The sequence below is a fragment of the Physeter macrocephalus genome, chromosome 19 (assembly GCF_002837175.3).
Source record: "Physeter macrocephalus isolate SW-GA chromosome 19, ASM283717v5, whole genome shotgun sequence".
In the NCBI taxonomy this organism is placed as follows: Eukaryota; Metazoa; Chordata; class Mammalia; order Artiodactyla; family Physeteridae; genus Physeter; species Physeter macrocephalus.
The window spans coordinates 15455534-15477807 of record NC_041232.1 but is presented as its reverse complement, the minus strand read 5'-3'; the positions used below and the strand labels follow the sequence as shown (position 1 = coordinate 15477807).

The window sequence follows — 22274 nt, the reverse complement described above, 5'->3', positions numbered from 1 at the left end:
TGCGGTGAGCGGGGACTACTCTTTGTTGCGGTGCGTGGGCTTCTCATTGCGGTGACTTTTCTTGCTGCGGAGCACGGGCTCTAGGCGCGTGGGCTTCCGTAGTTGTGGCACGCGGGCCCTAGAGCGCAGGCTCAGTAGTTGTGGCGCACGGGCTTCGTTGCTCCGCAGCATGTGGGAACTTCCCGGACCAGGGCTTGAACCCTTGTCCCCTGCATTGGCAGGCGGATTCTTAACCACTGTGCCACCAGGGAAGCCCCATTTTTCTTTTATTAATGTGTGTTAATTGCCATATCCTACACCGGAATTATAAATATCCTCTTCATATAACCATTCATTATATTCAGATATATCAGGTAATCTATCAATTTCATCATCTTCTTGAAGACTTCCCTATAGGATCCCTATGTCCTTATGCTCTAATCTGGACTGGTTTTCTCTCTAACACTGCTGCACAGTTACTGTCCTGAGATTTCCCTTCACCATCATCCTGGAGGCTTATATTTTTATTCAGCAAAATTAATGTCTTTAAGTTTCTATATTTTGTATCATACTTAAAATCTGAGATTATAAAAATATTTATCCATGTTCGTAGTGGTTTAATGTTAATTTTTCTATGTAAATATCTATTTTGCTGTAAAGAATGAGGTAGAAGTTTACTATTTTTTTTTTTACTTTGAATGACTAGGCACTTATCCTTATATCATTTTATTGAATAAATAATTCATCTTCTCACACTGATTGGCAGTGCCACCTATATCATATATTAAACATCCATATGTTTGGTTCTGTTTTTGAGACCACCATTCTGCTTCATTGATCCTTTTGTCCTATTCTAGCGCTAGATCCCAATATTTGATATGCTATAGTTTTACAATTTGTTTTAGTATCTGATGGAACAAGTCCTTCTTTGTTACTTTTTTTCTCCCTGAATTTCCCTGGCTATTTATTAGGTGTTTATTCTTCTAGATTAGAAGTTGGCAAACTATAGCCCACAAACCGAATCTGTCCTGTGGCCAGTTTTTGTATAACCTGCAAACTAAAAATGGTTTTTAAATTTTTTAATGATTGGGGGAAAAAAATCAAAAGAAGAATAATATTTCTTGACATGTGTAAATTATATGAAATTCAAATCTCAGTGTCCATAAATTTTTATTAGAATACACACTCATTTATTAAGTATTATCTATGGCTGCTTTCACACCACAAGATAGAATTGATTAGTTACATTGTAGACCATAGGACCCACAAAACCGAAAATATTACAGATACTTTACAGAAAAAGTTCATTGACCCCTGTTTTAGATCAAATTTTTAATAGTAAAAAAGGGAAATCTGTTGGAATTTCATGTAATATATAGACTAAGGAAAAATAATATCTTTTCAATATTGAACCTTATCAAAGGACAAAAGATCTGTCATTTATTTAGGTTTTCTAGTATATCTCTTGGGAGCATTTTATAATATTTTTCCATCTAGTTCCTGTACACTACTTCTATTACATTTATCCCTGGATTTTGGGGGGTGGTTGCTGTAAATACAGTTGTTAATGGGATCTTTTCGTATACGCTGTTTTCTTTTTTCTTTATCTGTGTCTGTGTGTGTATACACTTTCTTTCTAAAAAAAATTAAAAGTATATATACTCATTGTAAAAATAGTGAGGACATATCATAAGGACCTCACTGATTAAAAACAAGATTTCTGTCTCAAGCAGATAAGTGAAACAAGAAAGAATGTAGAAATTATTTACTTAGGGCTTCCCTGGTGGCGCAGTGGTTAAGAATCCGCCTGCGAGTGCAGGGGACAAGGGTTCAAGCCCTGGTCCAGGAAGATCCCACATGCCACGGAGCAACTAAGCCCATGCGGCACAACTACTGAGCCTGCGCTCTAAAGCCCACGTGCCACAACTACTGAGCCTGCACCTAGAGCCCATGCTCTGAAACAAAGAGAGGCCACCGCAATGAGAAGCCCGGGCACTGCAACGAAGAGTAGCCCCTGCTCGCCGCAACTAGAGAAAGCCCGTGTGCAGCAACAAAGACCCAACGCAGCCAAAAAATAAATTAACTAACTAAATAAATTTTTAAAAAAGAAAGAAATTATTTACTTAGTAAAAATATAAGTGATGGTAGGAAATTATTTTCCTGGAATTTTACATTATGATTTCTTTCTTGAAATATTTTGTAATCTAACTTATTGCTGTAGCACACATTTTAATTATGCGTCAAAGGCAGAATTACTAATTTTGTTGTTTAAAATTATTTTTAATTAAAGATATTTGCTTGTATTTTAAATGATACAGCAATACACATTATAGAAAGTAGATGCTCCCAATCAAAGTTACCAGTTATACCAACCTTTCCTCCACCAGGTATAGTCACTAAACAATTTGAAGCATATTGTTCTAAATTTTATTTTATCTTTAACATTGTTCATATTATTAATGTTATTTTATTATCATTATTTTATTTATTGTTGGCTGTATTGGGTCTTTGTTGCTGCGCGCGGCCTTTCTCTGGTTGCGGCGAGCGGGGGCTACTCTTTGTTGTGGTGCGCGGGTTTCTTATTGTGGTGGCTTCTCTTGTTGCAGAGCACGGGCTCTAGGCGCGTGGGCTTCAGTAGTTGTGGCACGTGGGCTCAGTAGTTGAGGCTCATAGCTCTAGAGCGCCGGCTCAGTAGTTGTGGCGCACGGGCTTAGTTGCTCCACGGCATGTGGGATCTTCCCGGACCAGGGCTCGAACGTGTGTCCCCTGCATTGGCAGGCAGATTCCCAACCACTGCGCCACCAGGGAAGTCCCAATTAATGTTATTTTAAAATGTAATCATATCATGCCTATTACTATTTACTTAACAATACATTGTAGGACATCTTTGCTATAGATCTGTCTCTGGTTCTATTAGCTACACAGTAGTCAAGTGTAATTGTACCAATTTCTTTTCGATGGACATTTGGGTTGTTTCCAAATGTTTTCTACTGTAAACCATGCTGTAATTATCATTATAAATAGCAGTGTGATTCATTTTAAATTCCTCTACTCTGACTTTGAAATATTACAGCTTGGGGACTCTATTTTTTCATCAACTCCCATCAGCGAAAGGGCCCCTTTACTTCAAAGCAGTGTGCTAATGGAAAGTCCGTTTTGCTTTTTCTTTTTTGTTTCCTTCACAGTAAAACAGCCCTTGTATCAATGAGCTTACAGTCCGGTGTGGTTGGCCAGCATGTAACTAATCAATCATAATTATTACAAATTATGTTATTTGTAAAATGCTAGTCATGACTATGAGCTGATAAACTTATTTGCTCTGGGCTTCCAACAGATTGCAGGGAGATGGGTTGATAATCAAGAATGTGAAACAAAGTGTATATGAAATGGTAGCAAGAAGCTGTTTATTAGTGGGCTTGTGCCAAAACAAATATCTCATCCCCTAGGCAAAAATACATGTTTTAACAAGGGGAACAGAAAGAAAAAAAAAAAAGGATGTAATATCCTATTGGGTATCCTGGCATTCTCAATATGCTGTCTTGTTTCATTATTCATGTGCTGGCAGCATCAGCTTCAAGAAGTGATGATTTTTAAAACTTCTGTAAACCTAACTTTCAAAACATGAAGAGGTCATACATAAGCCTTTACAAGATCACTGAATTTCACTAGACCTGTTCTCCTATATTTGACTAGACATGTGATTAAAAGAGATTACATATAGTTCATCATTAATTGGGAAAATGTTAAGCTTTATTAATAATCTAAAAATGTAAATTAGAGTAAGGCTAAGTATTATAGTTATTACAAATACCTTTTGACACATCAATTCCACTTGTAGAAATTTATCCCAAGCAAATAATTTTGGGTACATCACCACTGTTTCTTAAACTTTTTCATCCCAAACAGAAACTCTGTACCCATTAAGCACTAACTCTCCATTCCCCACTCTTTGCCCAGCCCCTGGTAACCGCTTATCTACTTTTGTGTCCATGAATTTGCCTGTTCAAGATATTTCATGCAAATGGAATCATATAGTATCCAGCCTTTTGTGTCTGTCTTATTTCAGTTAGCATAATATTTTCAAGGCTCATCCATGGGATGTCATGTACCAAAACTTCATTTCTTTTTATGGCTGAATAATATTCCTTTTTATGTATAAACCATATTTTGTTCATCTCTTCATCTGTTGATGGACACAAGCTGTTTCCACGTTTTGCCTATGAATAATACTGCTGTGAACATTGGTGCACAAGTATCTGAGTCCTTGTTTTCAGTTCTTTTGGATGTATGCATATGGTAATACTATGTTTAACTGTTTTTTTGTTTGGCCACACCGTGTGGCATGTGGGATCTTAGTTCCCGGACCGGAGATTGAACCCGTTCCCCCGGCAGTGGAAGCATGGAGTCTTAACCACTGGACCTCCAGGGAAGTCCCTATGTTTAACTTTTTGAGGGCCCAGCAAAGTGTCTTCCATAGCAGCTGCACTATTTTATATTTCTACTGCCAATGTAAGGGGGTTCAAATGTCTTCACATCTTTGCCAACACTTATTTTCCATTAAAAAAAAATTATAGCCATTCTGGTTTTGGTTTACATTTACCTAATGACTAATAGTGTTGAGCATTTTTTCAAGTGCATTTTGGCCATTTGTATGTCTTTTCTGGGCAAATATCTATTCAAATCTTTCTATATTTTAGACATTAGCATTAGGAATAAATTGAGGGGAGATCTAAGAAATTAAATAATTAGAAACAGCCTTTAGGTCACATATATGTGATGTCCCATCCCATCCACCTTGTGATCTTTGCCAGTGCCCTTATTGGCATTAATACCTCATAATAACCTTCCTTTTCTTGCCACCCTAAAAATATCCCAGGAGCAACCAAACTGTCCTACATCAATACCAACCAGCTCATGGTGAACTTGGAGAATTATCCAATCCAAAATTCACAGTCTCCTTTATTTACTATTTTTCCATCAATTTTGTTTGTCATTTACACTCACAATTTAGTTAATTTTACCCCCCAAAACTTTTCTCTCTTGTGTACATATACATAATTCACTCTTTCCCAAGACTCTCATAAACACCTCAAGTAACTGTTCAATCTAGTCTCGTCCATTTTTAGATCCTCCTCTTTTTGGGGAGGAGGATTTTTGTTTTTAATGTTAAAGTATTTCAAACATGTAGACTATAACTAACATCTATGAACCTATCTCTCAGAATTAATTTTTTAAAGAAATACAACATTATATAATTGAAGTCTTCTTTGTACCCCTTCCCAGTCCCATTCCTTTCCAAGATCCATCTACTCTTCTGAAGTTGGTGTGTATCCCTTCCCTTCCAATTTGTACTCTTATTATATGTGTTCTTCTACAAGTAATATATATGTACTTGTGTTGAAATTTGCATAAATTTCAATATACCATACATACAATTCTTCAACTTGATTTTTCTTTCATTATGTTTTTGAGACTTCTACATGAAAAATTTAAATCAAATGGTATGGCAGTTGATTTAAACTGTGGTGTGGCAGGGACTTCCCTGACGGTCCAGTGTTTCAGACTGTGCTTCCAGGGCAGGGGGCACAGTTTCGATCCCTGGTCGGGGAACTAAGATCCCATGTGCCGTGCAGCACGGTCAAAATATAAAAAATAAAATAAAATAATGAAATTTTAAAAATAAACTGTGGTATGGCATTTATATCGGATGATTATTCCATAGTTATTTTTTTCTCTGTTGATGGATATTTAAGTTGTTTCTCATTTTTTACCATAACAAACAATGCCTTAATGAATATTCATGTGGCCATGTGGGAGTCATGCAGTATGCCCATCCCCAACTTCACTAGATAATGCTAAATTATGCTGATAAAATGGTTATAGTAATTTTTCCTTCTTACTTTATTTCTGAGCAAAAATATGGCATTGATAGTGACTGCTAAGCATTGTTATAATGGAAAAGATACTGGATGAAAATTAGGATGGAGTTTCAGCTCCAGAACTAATTGGTTGGGTAACTTATATTAAGTTATTCCATCTGAGTCTGTTTCTCCACCTCCAAAGTAAGGTCAAACTGAATGTGATCTCTGAAGTCTTTTCTAACCTTGATGTTCTGTGATTTTAGTGCTAACGATAAATTGTGTGTTGTGAGATAAAAGAGCTATAAACTTTTTAATGAAATTAGATCTAATACAGGACTAATGTCAGTAGTCCCTAAAGTCTTTAAGTAATCCAAAAGTTCAGTTCAAAATAGTCTCGTCTCCATTTACTATATCATTTTTATGCACTCTATCTTAGTTCAAGATATAGTTTTAAAATTATTACTCAAGTGAATGTTTTCTGATTTGCATAATTAGTTGTATTTCAACAGTACTTTTAAAGATATTTTGAAATGCAAAGTAAGGTATTAGATTTGCATTGTGGTTAATAAACTCTGTGAACTAACCTAAATTTCTTATGAAGCATTGATTTGTGGATAAAAACAGATTCTTAACTTGGAAGTGAACATTTGGAACCCAACACTTTTGCAAGCTGGAGACGTCCTGTAATGTTAATTTCAGGAAATCCTAGACAAATATACAGTTATAACTCTAGAAGATATATGGATGGTGTGTTCTGTGATGGAAATTAAAATGTCACTGCTAAAAGATTTGCATTTTGTGGTCTTGGAAGGGCCTAGAAATTCCATCTTAGGCTTCGTTTTCTCCACTAGCAGTACCATTCATTTTACTACTTCTGGAGACAAGATTAAAGTCATGGTGTGGAGAAAACTTTAACAAATAACTTTGCGAAAGAGCAAAGAGAACTTCAAGGACAATGATGGTAAATAACTTCTTGGACTGAGTCACCAAATTAGATGAGCCGTAATTATTTATTCCAGTTTGAATTGTTCATAAGAAGTTGTCTTTGTTTTCCTTTAATGTAAAATGGTGGGTTTTCATTTCTCTAAATATTTGGCCTCAGATTACTGACAAATGACAGTTTAGTCATTTCTCTTGTGTAAAAAATTACCATTAAAGTATCTAATACAACCTTGTAAATGGGTTGCTATTGACAATGATCTTAGATGTCCCAGTTATGAAATGGCCTTTCTTTCTTTGTAATACAGCTGAAAACACCTTCCTTCTGTAATGCCTTGCCCGACCTTTCTACTGGGATCCAGCATTTCCCGTAGGTGGTTGGCTATCTATTATATATGAGTTTTAAACTGTCACTTTTAAAAGATGTCATTTTGTTTGCTTTTAACTCTTTAATTAATAGCTGTTTAGCACCTTTTCTTCATTTTCACCCTCTTTAATGATAAGGATTTTTTTTTTTTTGGTCAGTTTTATTTTCACTATGGTTTTTAATACAAGACTCAGCAGAATAGAGCCTCAGCAGGTAAGTGCTTTTGATTGATGGAATTCACATCTGTTGTGTTTCCCAAATGTATTTTCCCCCCAATCTTTCAGCACTCTTATCGTGATTTTTTTGTGCTAGATCATGATATTACAGGCCTCTGTTTCAGATCGGTGTTATTCAGTAGCCAAAAATAATGTAAGAGTGCAAGGCTGTGACTAAAGAAACGAACAAAAAAATTCATAGTAGAAGTGATACTCTTCTGTTTCTGTTGATTGAATATGCAACTTTGGGCAGTTAGTTTCCTTTAGCTTTGTTTTCATTCCTTCATTTGTAAAATGAAGCTAACAGAAGCTGTCTTTCGGATTTTGTAAATAATTCAATTATAAAACATTTGTAAGTTGTGATGTCTATTGAATTGGATGTTAGTAATAAACCTATAATAAATAAATAATTTTAAGAAGCTATTCTCTGACAACTATCCACTTCCCTACCCCAAGAAAAATATCTCACTTTATTGCAATTGTTCAAGACATGACTGGTTAACAGCAGAAACTTAACACAACATTGTAAATCAACTATATACTCCAGTATAAATTTATTTATTTATTTATTTATTTTTTAACATCTTTATTGGAGTATAATTGCTTTACAGTGGTGTGTTAGTTTATGCTTTATAACAAAGTGAATCAGCTATACATATAAATATATCCCCATATCTCCTCCCTCTTGCATCTCCCTCCCACCCTCCCTATCCCACCCCTCTAGGTGGTCACAAAGCACTGAGCTGATCTCCCTGTGCTATGTGGCTGCTTCCCTAGTATAAATTTTAAAAAGAAAAAGAAAAAATATACATGACTGGTTATAGATTATAGAAACATGGGTAACTAATATAATCGAAAATTATGGCATTGTTGCTTATTTTAAAAATCACAATTGCTTATGTAATTTAACCATATTTCTTCTATGAACTTTTAACTAGTCTTAATAAATGTTAAATTATAAATTAAGGTACTAGATTTTCTTAAAAATTTTATTCCTTAATGCTAAGGAATCACTTAGGTTTTATAGTTTTATTCAACTCTTAAGTAAATAAGTATTACTTATTTAACTTAATTTTCTATAGCTATAATTTTTGTCTAAGGTTTCTTTTATGAAATAAGTAATACACACATGAAAAACTATTTTGATGTTGAATGTTAATTCTTAAACCAGTAATTCAAGTGGAAGAATATTGGATTTATGGTAGTCTTTAGGTTGCAAATATTCTTAGACTTATTCTTGGGGCTTTTTGCCTGAATGCCTGAAGAATTTTTTTCTTTTAATCTTTGGAATTTAGTAGCTTAATTAAGACATGTTTCAGTGTTTAATTATTCTATGGTCATTTTCTCTGGGATACTGTGGACCCTTTCAATCTGTATGTAGCTTTAAGTCTTATTCCTAGAAAGTTTCTTTTTAATTATCTCAATTTAAAATTTTTATTATATTTCCATTCTCTTCCAGGATGCTGATTATGAATATGTTCATCTTTAAAATCTCTAATTTTTTAAACTTTTTTCAGGCCCCTTTGGTTAGTTTTCTCAGTTCTATACCATGCTTTCTTCAGCATTACAAGTTCTTAGTCCTGCTTCCAGTGCAGGCTGCATTTCGGTAGTGGTTTTATTTTATTCCCATGTCTCTCTTGACTTCTGTCAATTCATTTTTCACTCCCTTTTTGGCTTAACTCTTATATCCCTGCTATGAGCTCCTGTTTTATACAGCAGTTATTTCATTGAGTTCCTTTTTTTTTTTTAATTCATTGGTGGTATGTTCTAACGCAGCTTCCATCTTATCTATGACATTTTTTGAAGAGGGTTCTTCACCTGCCACTTCTTTTTCCTATTTCTTTATGTTTTGTTTTTATAATATCTTTACAGAGATTTGATGCTGTTTCCTTCTTATTATTATTCATCTCTAAATGAGATGAATTCTCCTTAGTCTTGTGACATTTCTACAGGGGATGGCCCAAGACCATGTTTTTAATCTAGCACTAGTAAGAGTTTTCCCTACTTAATGATGAAGATCCTTTTAACAAACTTATTTATGAATTATTTTAGGCTTTACTTTTACTGAGACAGATATCATTATAACAAACTTATTTGTGAGTTCTTTTAGTTCCTACTTTTACTGAGACAACAGATTTGCAATTTTATTGCTTTAATTTTGAAGGAAAGGCCAATACAGACCTTTTCTGGACAGAGTTCATTAATTGTACATTGAAAGAAAAAAAGCCTGGGGAATTCCCTGGCAGTCCAGTGGTTAGGACTCTGCACTTTTACTGCCGAGGGCCCAGGTTCGATCCCTGGTTGGGGAACTAAGATCCCACAAGCTGCGTGGTGTGGCCACGAAATAAAAAAAATAAAAAATTTTTAAAACTTGCATGAATATCCACGAAACAGTTATAAGAAAAAGTAGCACTATAGGCAATCTGAATATCTACACAAATTCTGTAGATATAGCCAGTAGCTATTATTTACAGATTTACTGAGGAAATAATGTAGTTGTAAAATGTCTTATGAATGTGATTAGTTTTCCAACTGCCCTAAAACTCTAAAATTCAGAACATATTAAGGTTATCTTCACTAAATGGCTTACATATTCTTGACTTCTTTCTGTCCTATACTTTAAATCCTTTCTCCATGCTCTCTCCTAAACTAGGAGAAAAGAGCTACCAACATCACCAAGCATATGTGGTAAACCTATTTATATGACTAGTAACAGTATAATAGAAGGATGATTATAAACATTTAACGGATTATATCAAATAGATATTATATATTAAATAGACAAATAATAGAAATCTTCCCAAGCAAAATATGGATAATTTTTATATTTCCCTTTAAAACATTTTAAAACCATGTAATATACAAAGAAGGGAATGAAAATGATTCAGGGACTAAATTTGAGAGCTCAGTTAATTACCCACAAATATCATAAAGAAGTGGATCATAGACTTTTTCTACAGTGTCCACTTTTTCCCAGAGCCATTGTTGGGTAGCACTCTTGCCATGTAGAAATAAATACTGGTATACCAGAAAATGTGAGAAACTGGGAATCAAATGCCACTCATAAAAAAGTCAGAGTAATCATTACATCTTCCCATCTTACCAGGATGTTAAAATAATTGAATGTGATTAGGTATGTGAAAGAAAGCACTCTATCCATATGTAAGCTTTAATGTTCTTATTAAATGTAAAAAGAGACCAAACTTAATTCTAGCAGCCTTTTTCAAGCAGCTATTGAGAACAAGTACCAGTATCTACCTTGCAGTGCCAAACTCTTTTTTACTATGACCAGTGAAGATGGTAACAAGTCTTAAAACTACTCATTGGAGCAGTATGCAGCCTAACATTTATAGTGTTTGAGTAATAACATACCATTTCCTTGCATGGAGTTAAGCATTTAGAAATCTTTTAGGAAAGACTCCCTGAACTTCACTAAGAATTCAGGGAGGAAACCATTACTTCTAGCTAGTTGTGGGACTCTTCTATCGAGTGCTTGGAAATTTGTCTAACAGGATGAGGAAGGAAGGGGTAGGTATAATTGCTCTCCTAGACCCTGTGAAAACACACATATACATATACACTCTCACTGCTACGTGATAACTAAATGTAACAGTTCCTGTTTCCTATTGTGGTTCTGTTTCATTCCTGTTTAAAGCAAAGACAGCATGGTCAAGAGCTAACTAAATGTGACTAGTCTGAGGAGAAGGTATATGACAGAGATGGCATTGGTGGCAATACCTCCATCCGTCAGAGGTTAAGCCAATAAAAACAGTTGAATTACCGTAGGAGCCTAGGGTCAGAGTTAGACTCCTGGTTAGATTTTTAGATCTTAACTTTTTGTTTCTCAAGTGATTTCAAAGAGAGAGTATGAGGCTACCAGTGCTGGTGGGGAGGGAGGGGCTAGTGGAAGGTTGATTTATAAAGTGGTAGAACAGTGCTGAAACCTCAGTACTTCTTGCACAGTTAGTCAAGAGATGTGTCAACAGTGCCTGAGGCAGCAGTGATACAAGCTTTATAGTTTAGTTATGAGAATCATTATTATTCATTTTCAACATAATTACCAGTGTTTTTTGAACTGTCTAGAACTGTGCTGTCCAACTGGTTGCTGCTAGGCAGGTAGCTATTTAAATTACAATTTAATTAAAATTTAACAGAATTGCAGATTCAGTTCCCTGGTCACACTAGCCGCAATTCAGGTGCTCAATGGCCACGTGTGGTTAGTGGCTGCTATATTGGACAGTGCAAATGTAGACTGTTTCCATCATCATGAAACATTCTAATTGAAAGTGCTGATCTAGAACAGACTCTCAGAGCAAAAGTTTAATGTTAAATATATATAGTTTACAATCAAATGATTGAGGCCCAAAGTATGGTGTGTAAAATAATTGCCTTTTAAAGATGGAACCTACCATTGTGGCTTAATTATTCTAGGAATAAATAATATTTCTAAAACGAACATTAGTGTCCACTAAATAAAAGGACAGATCCATGTTAATTTTAGACTCAAGGACTTTAGGGAAACATGTATGGATTTAAAAAAGGAGAAGAATACAAAAAAATTTCATTCCATTCACAATACTTAAAATAAGTCAAGATGAAAATTTTAGGCACAGTATTGATATAATGAAAGTCATTGGTAAATAAAGGATAGAACATGAAAAATCTGATTCAAACAATGACATAGGATCCTTTACACATTCTTTTTTATTTTATGAAAATATGATGTCCTCTTTATAGAGGACAAAATCACTTAAAAGTGATTTCTATGACAAAATTTAAATATCAGTCAAAGAAGACTGATCAAATCCTTAGTTCTAATATAATATTGAATGTTATTACTATATCCAGAGCAGCAGGGGGGAATAATTGAATTACGGGCAACTGAGCCCCTTTTTTGACATATAGGATAGTAAAAATTTAACACTTAAGTACTTCATACTTTATATATATGCTCCACACAGACTATCACATTGAATTATTTCATTTATTAGTAGTAATGGATGGAGTTTATTGAATGCTTATTCTGTGCCAGCCACCTTGTTGAACACTTTACATGCACTGTCTTATTTAATCTTCACAATATACAGTCCTATGGGTTAGATATGTTTATTATGTCCATTTTACAGATGAGGAAACTGAACCTTGGAGAGTTTTGAAACTTGCCCATGATCATATGGCTAGTTAGGGATAGATCTGGGACTTGAATGCAGTTCTGTTTTAATCAAAACCCCATGCCCTTAATTGTGGTTGCCTTTCCAAGTAGCAGGCTGAAGACCATATTAATAAATAGCAGAGTAGGATTTAAATATATCCCTTTCTAACTCTAGGTGTCATGTTCTTTCTAGTTTGCCATATGCCTCTTTTTTTTTTTTTTTTTTTTGCGGTACGCAGGCCTCTTCACTGTTGTGGCCTCTCCCATTGCGGAGCACAGGCTCCAGACGCGCAGGCTCAGTGGCCATGGCTCACGGGCCTAGCCACTCCATGGCATGTGGGATCTTCCCGGACCGGGCCATGAACCCGTGTCCCCTGCATCGGCAGGCGGACTCTCAACCACTGCACCACCAGGGAAGCCCCCATATGCCTCTTATATCAACTGTAAATGAGGAAGAAATGGCCATAATTTTATAATATTGAATGGAAATTCTTGAAGTCCTTAGGCCCGATCAGTTTTCCCAAATTTGTTACACATCAAGATTTGAGAATGCTGTCTGAACAAATTGCTAAAAATGCCACAGATTAAAACAAACTGAAATACAGGTTGTACTCGTGTGACTTTCAAAAATCAAAAGCCTTAAAGCAATAGAAATGATATTTATCAGAGGCTAATTTTCACATTGTCTTAATTTCCAGTTACATTCATTTTTTTTAGAGAACATTGCAACCTTACAAACTTGTTAAAGAATACTTAGGGAATTCCTTATTTGTAACCATAAATTATGGTAGTTTTTCTAAACGGGGTTATGAAGAAATAATCAAATATCATACCAAGAAGTCTAGGAACAGGCAATCAGTAATTGAAGACCAAGTAGTGAAAGCCTCTTTTTGGTTAAAATACTCTGTAGTTAGCCTAGTCCAAATAGTCCCTGTCTATTCTGAGACCTTTGAGGGTTCAAGTACTCAATCTGAGAAATCTCACCAAATGTGAAGTATCTGGAGAATAAAAATAAGAGAGAAGTAAGTTCTCTTCAGTTGTCTATAGTGAATGAAATGTAATTCAGCCTGTTGAATCACTGAACTGTTTTATTGCATTGGAACTCATAAAAGAATTCTGTTTGAAAAACACTGCTTGCCATTTCAACAACTTAAAACCATAGTCTGTTCAGTCACTTGATAACAAAGTAGTGTGGAGAATGACTTGGCTGAAATGGTGCCAAACTCTCTCCAGCAAAGTGGCTTTGGCGTGAGGCAGCAAAAGGAAAGGGAAGGACCAGGAATGTAAAGAAGAGTTAACTAGACTTTATTTATTAGCTAGCATTTAAAATATGAGAGCAGTAAGGAAATAATTAAAAATAATATGTGGAGCCATCTTCCAGAAAGTTACAGTCTAATTGAGAAAACCCAATTAATATGAAATAATATGAGATTTGCAAAGTAACATTAACTCAGGAAAAATGGAACATAGTCCCTGCAAAAGAAACTTTTTACAACATTGTTTTTGTTATGATGGAATTGATTGATTTATTCAGTTTTTCATCAACTATATTTTGCATGAGTACTATCTGTCCAACATTGTTTCAGCCATTGAAGATGCAGTAGTAAACAAAACAGACTAAAAAACCTGCCCTAAGAAGTTTACATTCTAGAAGGGGGAGACAGAACACATACAAATTAAGCACATAGTGTATTAGAAGGTGATGAATGCTATGGAGTATAAAAGCAAGAGAAGATGGACAATGGGGGAGGTTACAATTTTAAGAAGAGTGGTTAGGGTTTATAATATATCTTTTATTAAAATCATATTAGTCTGAAGGAGCCAAAGTTGAAACAGGGCCAAGCTCTTCTCTCTAGTGAAGGAATAAGTGGAAGGAAGTCAATGAAGGAATGGAAATGGCATCAGGTACTTCACTTATCCCTTTTCTGGTCCTGGATCTGTCCTTCTGTTTGGGTAAGTGTTTAGAAGTACATTTGGTGTTTTGGTAGGGTCCACTGGCCCTTGAGATAAAATGGGGTGAGGTGTGTGGTGCTGAAGATATTCTCACTGATAGTAGAGCACAGTTCCACTCACCTACCCCTGAGATCTCGGCACACACTGTATGTGGTTATGAAGAATACTTTTACTGCATAGTATTTGGGATAATGAGATTTTCACTTGTAGAAAATTTTTTTTCTCTATCCTCTGAAGTCTCAAGAAGTCGTCATAGTTAAGAAAAGTCTCTGTCTCTTCCATGTCTCTTTATCAAACCAAGTCTACCAAAGTATTGAATAGTTGTTCATTCATTGAGTGACTAATTTGTGCAGAAAATGTTTTCTTTTTCAAGTGTATCTGAGTATTTCCTTGTCACAGTTAAAAAAATGCCTAAGAGATATGGGAACATGTGTATATGCATAACTGATTCACTTTGTTATAAAGCAGAAACTAACACACCATTGTAAAGCAATTATACTCCAATAAAGATGTTTAAAAAAAAAAAGGCTAAGTATTAGCTGTCCTTGTCTCTTCCTTTCCACTGACCTCTTCTCTCTTTTTTTCAGGCAAGCACAAGTCTCTATTCATCCACAAAAACCATTACTACTCTCTTGTTTTACCCTAGTGTGTCTGTAAACCACCTGACCCCACCCCTGCCCCCCACACCCCACCCCAGCCTACATTTCCTTCCCTTTTTTTCTTCCCATCCCAACCCCATTCTGGCAAACCGAAACAATTTTCTCAAAGATCACCAATAATTTTCATTTTGCCAATGTTAATCGTCTTTTCTAAGTCTTTATTTAACTTGTCCACCTGATCTCTTTGGAAAATCTCCCACCTTGCATTATATCCCTTAAGTGAGGTAAATGAAAGCATATCATAATGTCCGACACAAGAAAGTACTCAACAAATGTTGGTTGAATTTGAACTGAATATGACTTTATCCTCTCTGGGTTCTATTCCAGCTCAATGCCTTAAATATTGTAGATACTTGATACACTTTGGTTTGTTTTATGTACGAATGAATGCATGAACCTATCACTTCTTCTCTGCCTCCTTTCATGGTTCTTCCTCTTTCTGACCTCAAACGTATGCTTAAGAACGTATATATTAGTCATCGTGCTAATTCATTATGCTATTTATTTCTCACAAACACTTGATATGGTAGTTATTCTTATTTTTCTTTTACAGGTGAGGAAAATGAGACTTAGAACTCTTCAGTGACTTAGCAGTTTCACATATTTAGCTAGTACATGGTAGAACCACCAGTTAAAGTAATTGAGCTTGTTCTAGAGGACTCAGATATTAGTTCTGCGTGCATTCTTTACACTCTTCTCTCCCTTGTAGAGTCCATCCATGATTTCAGTTGGCAGTTCTATGCTAGTGACTAAGAATTGACATTGTGGGGAGGGATAAATTAGGAGTTTGGGATTAACAGATACATACTACTATATATAAAATAAACAACAAGGACCTACTGTATAGCACAGGGAATTATGTTCAATGTCTTGTAATAACCTATAATGGAAAAGAATCTGGAAAAGAATATATATGTGTGTGTGTGTTTTATATATATAAAACAATCACTTTGTTGTATACCTGAAACATTGTAAATCAACTATACTTCAATAAAAAAAAAAAAGAAAAAAAAAAAAAGAATTGACATTGTATCCCATTTCTCCAACTGCCTCCCCTGAGCTATCTTGCTCTCATGTTGAACTCAACCTATTTTAAACAAACCTCATCAGTATTACCTCAGGATGTACTCCCTATTAGTGATTTAGTTGTGACAGTTTCATCATCCTAATCACTCAGACTTGAAACCATCTTTAACTTTTTTCTTTTCCATTTCCTTGTCTTAACTCACATCAGCTGATACAGTATTATTCCCAAGGGATACACAAATACATGCCTAATCCTACACAAGTCTACCACAGGTAGAAAAGTCAATCTGAGATGTGTCTTTATTACTTCCCTTTAGTTAATAACTTATTGTCCCCTGTCATTTTAGAAACATACTGTGAAAAAATTAATGAGAGCTGTTGGAAATTTTATATTTATTTGAAACTATTTTACCAGAATTGTACACACTGGATACATGACAAATACTGCTAATTTACTACTTCTTCCTGCAGATGGGGGAGATTCCGTTTTTATTAGGTACTAGTATTCAGAGCCTCCAGCAGACATCCCCTCAGGTTGCACTGGGCAAAACTGGGGCACATGTTTACCCCTAGGTCAATCACTGGCAATGACAATTAAAAGATTACTACAACTAGCTTATACCTATTAAGGCTTATCCTGTATCGTCACAGGGCAGAAAATTGTTCTGTCAGCAGAATAATGGGAAGAAATGGCTGTTAGGCAGGTAGCCAACAGCATTCTTTCTTCATTTTGGATTTATCCAGTACAGAGCACCGCATCTTAAGCACACCATCTCTCTGGAAATAAATAATATGATTATCTTCTTTAAGAATGGACCACAACATACAGAATATTTAATGTAAGAGATATTTTGAGGAGTTAGAAAGGTGTCCCCTGTTTCTTTAAGAACATACTGTTTATAGGACTATCAATATACATAGAAAACAAGAACTGCCGTTTATTTATTTATTTTTTTTTTAATTTTATTTATTTTTGGCTACTTTGGGTCTTCGTTGCTGTGCACGGGCTTTCTCTAGTTGCGGCAAGCGGCTGCTACTCTTTGTTGCAGTGCGTGGGCTTCTTATTGCGATGGCTTCCCTTGTTGCGGAGCACGGGCTCTCTAGGCACGTGGGCATCAGTAGTTGTGGCACGTGGGCTTCAGTAGTTATGGCGCGCAGGCTCAGTAGTTGTGGTGTACGGGCTTAGTTGCTCCGCGGCATGTGGGATCTTCCCGGACCAGGGCTCGAACCCATGTCCCCTGCATTGGCAGGCAGATTCTTAACCACTGCGTCACCAGGGAAGCCCCTGCCATTTATTTTTATTAGCAGTAATAGCGAATAAATTTATTACATGGGATTTGATGTGTGACAGTCAGCCTTCTACCTGAAATATCTCATGTAATCCTTATAACATTGTATAAGTTTCAGATATTTTTATTACCCCTATTAACCCACGAGAAATGAGGCTTAGAGAAGTTCAGTTTACTTGACTGTACTGTAAGTCAGAGGCGGAAGCACGATTCAAACACAGGTAATCTTGCATCTGAGTTAATATTCTCAACTAGCATTTAAACTGCCTTCAGTAACTGGCAGTAGTGATGAGACTGAGCCAAAACCTGCACTATCGCTCATTCTGAAACCTAGGGCTTGACCTAGTTTTTCCTCTTACTAACCTTTTTGCTCTGCCTCCTGACAGGATAGCACAGGTCACTCTAATTTCCTTCCTTGATCTGTGCAGAAAGTCATGCTTTGTTTTGTTTTGTTTTCCCCCCTTAAAGATGAGTGAATAGGGACAGAGAATGACAAAAGACATCTACTAGAAAATTATCTGAAAGCATACAAATATCCTAAAAGAGAAATTTTGAATTTAAATTTTGTTCATAAGTAATGTAATTCTGTGAAAGTTAAAGGGGGATAGTCTGAGAAGAAAAAATATATATCATAATATCATCTCCAACTTTTCTTATTTTTAATGCACTCTTTCTTGTCATGCTTTGAACTCTGACTTATCCTTACCACAACTTCAGGCTTTAATAACTGCAAATTTAACTGAAAAAAAAAAAATCTTTGCTGAATCACCATTCATGAATTCTTCTAGCTTTGGGGAAGAGTCTAGCTTCAAAGTACAAAGTTGCCTGTGGTGAGAAAGGTCCTTAAAATTTCAACAAAAACACTGAAGCAAACTTCTTTTATTATTGAGTTCCCTCTGTGTACTTCTTAGGCATTCAGCTAAGTGCTAGGATTTTTTTTTTTTAAGCTTCCATTAGCTATTTTGCTTTGATGTTTTCACCTCTTAGTCACTGTAATCAAGGCTTCCTGATGGTGACATTTGCAGCTACTTGTGGCATCATACTGTCTAACATTTATCAAGCACCAAGGAAACCCAGGCAGATATGAATGAGTAGTAGTGGAGGGGGCACAAAAATATAAAACTGAGTAAAACACAAATACTGAAGGAGAACTGGATTTGGTCATTTCCGGCTATATGAGGGAGGTAAAAAAGAGGTTCCTAAGAAAGGTGAGAGATGAGCAGAGAATGAGGAAATAATTAGACCACGGACACATATAATTGTTGACGAACAGAAAGAATAGCAGAATTCAGGAATAAAAGAGCACTTTGCAAAATATCCTGAAATGTGCTGAAGCTTTTTCAGTGTGTGTGTATTTAATGTGGTGAGATGATTTAGAAAACTTGCTCTGAGTTCATCTTTACTCAGGGTGAGTTTTAGCTTTGTGATCTTTCTTCACTGTGCTTAATTGCTCACCTCTTTGGTACTCAGCCCCCACCGTCCACACACAAACACTCAGTTGCTCAGAATTATCTCTTTTATCGCTTGATATTCAGCTCACATTTACTTTCTCAGACTTTTGGAAGTTACCACTCAGAAAGATGCAAATGTGGTATTATGCCTGCCAAAGTGCTGAGCAGAAAAGAGACTTCTTTTACACCTTCCATCTTTTGAGCTTTTAGTCCTGCTCTTTCAAATCTTTGCTAAATAGTAAATGGGGAGATTGTTATTGTTCAGATGAACACAAGGGTATTCGCATTACTGAGCTGACTGTTTCTAGTCCTAAAGAGATTCATTACAATTTCCTTATCAGCAAAGGAATCGCCTTGATTTCCTTTTGATGATGCTTCCCAGCTGATATTCTAGAACTAGCACAGAAGCAATTCATACCTTCCTGAAATAGCTCTTGCCCAGTAATCCTGCTTGATTTGTACATATTAGGGTTTAATTACAGGGTTAAGGGGATGGATGGAGAAGAAAGCAAAAAATACCCAGTGCCCCCAAATTGAGCTGTATCAAATCAGCTTGACTCCCTCAACAGAGACTTGCAGGAATACATTTATATTGCAACTATTTTTCCCCCTAGTTGTCAGCCACAAAGAATAAAACAATTAAAAAAACAAAAAACAAGAAACAACCTTTAGTAATTTAAACTGAACACAAATAGAACTCTGTTAATAATAGTCCACAAAATTGTGGGAAACCTTAAGTACCATAGATGTATAAAAAGCATATCAAAACACATTTTGTGCCTTTTTTGATTTGCCATTATGAGCTGTTATCTTTTTTTTTTTAATGGGTACTGTGTTCTGAACCCAAGATAGCTATAAAGGGTTATATGAGTCTGTTAAGTGTTAAGTGTGTTAAATTAAAAGAAGTTTACCTATATGAAGGGAGGAAAAACAATGCTGAAACAAGTGAATATTCTTCAAAGGTTTTGGAAGATCATTGTTGCCAAACTTGGGTTCACTTGCCCATCATGCAGCAAAGCCAATCTACTCACAACGGGTTGTGGTGAAGGAAAGTACAGCATTTATTGCAGGGTGTCAAGCAAGGAGAAGGAGCAGCTCATGCTCAAAAGACCCAAACTCCCTGATGGATTTCAGGGAAGGGTTTTTTAAGACAGCCTTATAGATGAGGGCTGCAGGGTGCCTGAGCAGCTCGTGCTCAACCAATCATTATTCTGATTGGTTGGTGGTGAAGTAACCGGGTAATGTTTCAGGAATCTCAATCATCAACCCTCTAGTTCAAACCAGTCTGGCCTCAGTCTGTAGTCACCATCCTCCACTGGGTGGGGGTCTTAGTTTCTGCAGAACAACTCAAAGATACACAGCAGCTTGTTATCTATATCCCTTCAGGAGGAACTAGGAGTCCTGTGATTCTAATGTTCCAATCATTAACTGCTTGAGTCTGTTATTTGGAACTCAGGGAAGGTCTCCAAGACTAAAGACTTTTTATTTTTTTTTTTAAAGACTTTTTTTAATAAAAAAGAAACAGGGGACTTGGAGGGGCTTTTGTATCCAGGAAGGTCCCACAGGGTCCTGCTCAGTTTCATTTTCATGTTTATATATTTGAAGGATTCTATTTTTGGTTTAACTTTTTTGGTATAGTTATCCTTTCAGTTGAATCTTATATAGTCTTTAGCTACTTGGTCTTTTAAAAAATCTAGGACATAAGTTATGTATTTAAAAATTATAGTATTGGTTAATGACCTCCTGAGAGATGGCAAGAATTTAGAAGGGGGGAAAATTTTTTTGACTAGTAAAATCCTCGAGATTTTACTACCAAATTAGGGCTCCCTTTCTAACTTTAACACTTCCACGTATACCAATTAAAATGAAATTGGCGCATTGGAAAGTAGAGAACAACAGAGTTTTAAATAAATGTGGTTTTCCTTTTTTTTTTTATTTTGCGGTATGCGGGCCTCTCACTGTTGTGGCCTCTCCCGTTGTGGAGCACAGGCTCCAGACACGCAGGCTCAGCGGCCATGGCCCACGGGCCTAGCCGCTCCGCGGCATGTGGGAGCCTACCGGACTGGGGCACAAACCCGTGTCCCCTGCATCAGTAGGCGGACTCTCAACCACTGCGCCACCAGGGAAGCTCTGGTTTTCCTTTTTTATTTAATTAAGTTTAAATAGTTAATTCTGGTTAAAGGCATTGCCTTGAAAAAAAAATCTGGTTTATAAACATGAACTTGAATTTATGGGGGGGACAAGGGTAAATTAGTAGTAAAGGCTTTATGAAAAGCTCCCATCCCCTTTCAGCTGTCTAGCCTGTTCTTTTCCTTTCCAGTGAACGTCAGTACGCTTTTTTTTTTTTTTTGCCCTGCCATGCAGCTTGCTGGATCTTAGTTCCCCAACCAGGGATCCAACCCCGGCCCCCGGCAGTGAAAGCGCTGAGTCCTAACCACTGGACTGCCAGGGAATTCCCTCAATACACATTTTTAAATTATAAAAATATAGTGAAAGAAGAGCCTTGTTTACAGTTTCATCTTGTGCCTTGCAATTCAAAATGTAGTCCATAAACCAGCAGCAGTGCCTGGGAGTTTGTTATAAATACAGAATCCCTGGCCCCAGGCCTACTGACATTCAGAATCTGCATTTTAACAAGATACCAAGGTAATGGGTACACATCAGAGTTTGAGAATTACTGATCTAGTGCTTACAATTAGAAGGTGACACCCTCAAGAATAGTTGCTAAACTTCCTTTTTATATTCAATGACCTCTGTAAGCATCCAAAAGTAGCATTAATTGGGTTGTTTCAAACTAATATGTCCTCCCCAATTAGTAATTTATTGTTCATAAAAAAAGAACAAAATACTAATAAGAACCTGCTGTATAAAAATAAAATTAAATTAAAAAATTAAAAAACAACTAATACTAAACTTTCTTTGGGTTATTTGTATGGAAATATGTTAATATAAATGATTCAGACATTACATGAAATTCCTAAAAATCTTATATGTTCTGGTATAATGTTATGTCATAATTCTAGTTATTATTTTAAAATGTATATCCCAGAAATAACTAAATTTCCTTGTCAATTGCATTATTATGGACTTTCATCAAATCTTTAACTGTGGTCATTTTTAAGTCTTTTGTCATTTACAGACAGTTCTGGGTGTACTGATGCTTTTGCAAAAATGTTCCCGTAAAAGGGTTTCATCTTCAAGAAATTCATGGAAAAGACTCTGACAAGCACAGGTTTCTGGTAACTGACTATACTGCTGAACTGCATAAATAAGCATTTTCAGAACTCTAATGGGAAACTGATGAATTCATAAAAGTGCTAACAAAAGATCAAGAGGAAAAAAAATTAATTACATGGGACTGAGTGAACTGATGAGGATGATTA

At 35.9% G+C, this 22274-nt stretch overlaps 1 protein-coding gene and 1 non-coding gene across 3 annotated transcripts in view; both read left to right on the top strand.

The window, feature by feature from the left end:
• The window catches only part of TAOK3 (TAO kinase 3), a 189323-nt gene that overhangs the window by 48213 nt on the left and 118836 nt on the right, over positions 1–22274 (top strand). The gene's annotated exons all lie outside the window — the stretch shown is intronic.
• TRNAK-UUU (transfer RNA lysine (anticodon UUU)) lies at positions 9598–9670 on the top strand. The gene has a single exon. It is a non-coding gene; the product is annotated as a tRNA-Lys (tRNA).